Source organism: Daphnia pulex, chromosome 8, assembly GCF_021134715.1.
Source record: "Daphnia pulex isolate KAP4 chromosome 8, ASM2113471v1".
Taxonomy (NCBI): Eukaryota; Metazoa; Arthropoda; class Branchiopoda; order Diplostraca; family Daphniidae; genus Daphnia; species Daphnia pulex.
In genome coordinates, this window is record NC_060024.1 from 2,756,179 (window position 1) to 2,761,730 (window position 5,552).

Genomic DNA, 5,552 nt, shown 5'->3' on the forward strand with positions numbered 1-5,552 from the left:
TAGAAGAAAGGATTCCAGTTGTAGAGGAATTAGGTCGCCTATCTCAAACAAAACAGTTCTCTGTTCACTAGACACTTCAGGATTTGCCAAACAAAATGAGGAGTTTATTCACAGAGGCTTAGTAATGAAAATCACTTACTAATTATCAGTTTTAAAAGATACTTTTCTCTTTTGGAAACCGTTTATCCTTAAACACTGATGCCTTTTTTATGCAAATATTTTCTACTCGATGTACTGACAAATATATAATTTCTCTATCTTCTTGATTTTTAGAGGAATAAATGGTTCGGTAAAAATGGTCAATACACCAACCAGTACGATTAGCGGAAGACCAAAATTACAAGTGTGGGTGTACATTAGTAAGTGGATTGGCACACTTGTGTACACTAAAATCTTCTATATCTGCTTTTTTTTACAGGAATACACAGTAAGACATGTTTTTGTAAACTTTAGCCAATTGTAATCAAAATTTAATCCAATCTTAAATCAGCTTTTTTAGAAACTCTCATTCATCGGAAGAAATTCCAATTTCTTAATCGAGCCTTCGGTCAATAAAAACATTTAGAATTACTTGCACAATATTTCAGAATAGGTCTGGCACAGTTTTTCCATTCCTTTGCATACCTCGGTATCATTGAATTCATTTGCTTACATTTCATTAATTGTACACCCGTGGAAGCTCTCGGGCGACTTTACCGCTTGCAGTGATTTTCGGCAGAAACAGTCGAGCTGCTTTTGGAGGGATTGCGGCCCAACACTGAGTAAACTTATGAATTCGATTCTTTTGTGCATGGAATTGTAAAAATCTCTTGTCAAAGGATTTAATGAAAATTTCGAAATTGTTATCGAATTTGTAGGTCGCTAGGAAAGCGTATAGTTCTATTAACTAAAATTTAATCCATGACTGTTGAATCTGTAGAGGGGGTGACGATCGAAGAGCACCTATTTTTGGTGATGAGATTAATCAAAGGTTAAAGGAATAATAAAAAACTTCATCTATCTGTAAAGTATCTAGTAATGTGGAATCCCGAATGATTTTTTTTTCCTTGTTGGGTAAAAATAATTTATTTCCACTTCTGGAGCTTGCAAAGAAATTGACCACGATTGAGTGCGTCTTGAAATTGATTTTCTTCGTACGTGCGGTCCATTTTTCGTACTAACTACGCCCCTCAAAATACAATGTGCCAGCCTTTAAGAGCCCTTTTCGGGAAAAAACATTGAAAATCCACTACTGTGTCCAGCAGAATTCATTAAGAGTTTTGTGAGGGCAAGAGCAGAGACTTTGGGTGAGCCCAAAGACGCCACACAAGCCAGTAGCAGCTAACACGATTACGAGATGGATTAAAATGGATAAAACAGAGTCCAGGATTGACATGAATTCCCTTTCAGCCCAATGCACGAGGAGTGCGGCAGTGTTTCAAGCGGCCCGGGATGGATGGCCAATAGAGAACATTTTAAATTAATTCGAAGTTGTGCAGAATCAACCTTTAAGCGATTTATAATATTAGCGTTACTTGACGGCTTTTGCACTAGCTGACGACTTCTCGAGCTGCCAAGCAGCACGAGAAGTTGTATTGCGTTGAAAAAAACCCCGTCCCAGTCCAAGTACCAGTCACGCCTGTCCCAGTTTTTACAGCACATGTGAATGAGGTATTTTTTTCCAATATTTAAATCCAAGATGTTAATTTGTATTTTTTTTATTATTAATTGCTTAATAACACACCCAATTGTGTGTGTATATATTCAAAAGTGTCTATTTTAGTTGGGATTCACATTGTTTTGTTACATAGACCTTGGCTCCTAGGTCCCGAAACAGCTGTTTCTTTCTTCTTCTTCTTTCTAGTTGATACAAAGAAAATTGGCCGAGCTTCGAGTACACTATAAACCTTCTTTATAGACTTTATAGACGAACACGTAAAGGAATGGGACGCGGAGCGTAACAAAGTGATCGATCAAGCCTTCAGTCAATTTCTATTGCCGCAGCTGGAGAAAGAATTGAGAGTCAAGCTGTTGAACGAAGCCCGAGAATTGTTGTCAGAGCTTGCTGCCAACAATTAAACAACAGGCTCAAGGTAAGTTTTATCCTGCAACAAATATTCTTTATATTTCATTAACAAAGTTTTTACAATTATTTTATAGGTGGCCCCTTACTGGTAATTTTGGCAATTTTCAGCTACCAAGATTAGATCTATCTGAAAGGCAGGTCCTTTTTGTTTCTGAGGCGTTTAATCCTGGTAAATTCTTCGGGCAATTTTCAACTATCGGCACAGAAGAACCACTTTCTGATGGTCTTCAGGGGATGGGAGGTGAGCTAAACGACGCGTATTCAAAACTGGAAAAGCCACCAAAGTTGTATCAGACAAACGAACAAAGGCTGCTGGGCTACTACGGAGATGACGATGGTGGTAAGTTAAAAAAACCTCTTAGCGTAAGATTTTTATTGTTAATTAACAATTGTCATTTTACATAGATCAATACTATCGTGTCCGGATAGTCCAAGAAGCTGGACCCGTAGTCAAGATTTTATTAGTTGACTACGGGTCAACAGAGTTGGTAAAGCGCGACACCATTATCGCACCGTTATCATCTTTGATTCGCTTTTACCAGCCTCCATATGGCATTCCATGTATCCTCAAAGATGTCACAAATGTTCCAGTAAAGAGATGGAAACTTATCATCGAAGGCAGTTGGTTGACGTTCAATATTGGACAACTTCAAAATGGTAGATATCCTGCCAATTTCTATGGTACAAGTGCAAATGGAAAGGTTGCCACAAGTTTAAGGAGGATCCAAGGTGAGCTACGAATTCTGTCAAGAGAAGTCAAGAAGAATTGCTTTACGGTGTGGTTGACAATGCATCGGCCACAGCTCCTGATTTTGGCGGAGCTAGGCAGAGGGAGAGAAATCCTTCCCCCGGAAATCCAGCTGTCCAACAAGGAATCCAGCAAGCCAATGCTGCACCAATACCAGATCTGGAATATGCTCCACCACCAAATCCACAACAAGAAGTTATTCCTGCTCCCCCACCAGTGCTGCAACCGCGCCTTGGTGGAGAAATTGTAAACGTCAGGGAGCGAAAGACGTATTTTTCAATCATTACCTGCAAGTGGCACCCAAGTATTCAAATACACACGATGGATAAAACTCCTTTCTCCATCGTTCGTCGTTTACCATACCAGGTAATTCATGTTTTATTAACCTTTCCTTCCTAAATAACGTGTTTTAATTTTGTTATTTTTTTTCAAGGTTTGCCGGCACTTGATTTCAGCATCGTATGCCGTGAAATTTCGTATGGAAAAGATAGGTGTGCCTCTATGGTTTACCAGAGACTAATTAAACTTGGCTGGATGACAGAAGAAGGAGGGTAAGTTTTTTAAAGCTAAATTTTTCTTCGTCATTATTAATTTTTTGTTTTTTGTTTTTATTCAGTTGTGGGCCAAAATTCATTGTTGCCAAAAACGCCATGGAGTGTGAACGGATGCTTTCCCTTGGCGGCTTCCAATATGCAATCTCAAAGTCTTATGTAGTGCAGGAATGCAAAAAAAAATTAGAATTTCTGAAAGCGAAATATCTTGGAGAAACCATAACGAAGACTTTTTCAAGTGTCAACTTTATGCTAAATGTGGTAAGTTATTCATTAGAATTGAGTATTTGATAAATAAATAAAAAAAAAATTATTTACAGTTGGTTCAATTGAGGCCACCAGTATGAATTCGAAAGTTGATGCCAACCTTTTGGCCTACCTGAAATTGGCACAAGAGCTTTTCCGCAAAAAAATTATGCATCATTTCAATCATTACTTGGCAGAGGCTGCTCGTAAAAAAGCAATTCGGATGAATCTCCAAGTGTAGCAGAATGCTGCTACACTTGGAGATGGTTAGTAAAGTTTTTTTTTTATTTTTTTTTTGTTTCAAAATACCTCCTTGAATTAACCATGAAGAGAACATCTCAATTTTTTTTTAGTTAATTTCCCATTAACTGTGAACAATGTTTGTTTGCGAGTGCGGAAGCTGCGCGACAATTGATGATATAGAATGTTATAACCAAAACCCCCGGAATAATTCGAGGCAACCTCTTAATAACCTTAATACTAGTCCTGTTCCGACAAAAAGTCAAAAATATAATGAAGGTTACAAATTGGGGAAAGAACTAAAAAAAAGCAGAAAAAGAAGAAAGAGCCGAAAAGGCATCCCCAAAAAAATCAACCTAATCGTAGTCAGTAGGAGGAATTCCGGCGCGGCAGGCAGAGGGAGAGGTACAGAGCCAGCCACACCGTCGATACTTTTCCATACCTTTCCACCAATAAGGGGCTTAAAGGCGAGAACAAAATCGTGCTACCTTTCATCTTTGATGTCAATGTCTCGAATGACTGCGATGAAAGGGGTAATGGTAGAAAGGGTTATTATTTTCAAAGAGACAAAGACTTAAAACCAATTTGGCAACTATACCTCCTTTGTGTGAAAATACAAAGGCGCCATAATATTCAAACAATAACAAAGGAGGATGAAACAGTTTCTCTCTTTTTTGTCTTCCAGTGGAATTTTGAACATAAACAAAATAAAAGTATGGCAACCCTGAAAATCGTGCGACGCTGATTTGCGTTGTCATTTAACGAACCCCAGCCGTTATTGTATAACGAGCTTCTCTGACGACTACTAGATGGCGCCACCGCTCGGATTTGCCCGATAATCCTTGAGCCCGTAAAAAATGCAACACTTTTTGGGGTTTTTAGTTTTTACGCTTCAACCCGGGCATCAGTGACCCGGGATTTCATGTCCCGGGTTAAAGCCGTAGTTTACGACTTTTGGAAGTGAGTGAAGTACGTGTATAGCCACCATATTCGATCTATACCATGCTTTCTTAAATCTCAATACTTTTTGTTTTGTTCATCGAAGAAATGGACATTTAGTCGCATTTAGTTATTGAAATCTGTATTTTAAGCCGAACAACATGATTGGCATCAACAAAAACAAACACAATCACCCATACCCGTCACACCTATATAAATTCAACTTTTTTCGAAATAGGAAAAAAGAAAATAGACGATCCTTTTTTCTTTTAACATCAAACGCGACAACGTCCTATAATTTCCTTGGATTGGAGTCGGAGTATTAGTTAATAGAGTTGGCTAACGTCCGAAGTTGTAAGTTCGCTGAAATTGTGAAAAAAAATTGGACGTTAACTGGTAACAGATTTTTCATGGCGGCTTACGGAGTTTCGCCCGTTTCAGTTTTAGTTTTAATTTTTTCCATTGAAATTTCCGTCAGTTCCGTTGAGAATTGCATTACACAATTCCTTTGAAATTATTCCTAAACAAAAGATAACACTACTCTAATTATTTTTGTGATAAACTAGATATAATAAGCTTTCTACTCTGAAAAAATTAAAGAATTTCGTTTGTCGATAATTCCGATATTTAAAGTTGAAAAACGTCGATTTTGACAAAAAACGCATTTTTTGTACTTTTAAAATTAAAAAATAATATTTTTAACTTAAGCTACGAGTTTGAAATTTTTACCACACATTACTAATAGCCTCGTTGACATTTACAG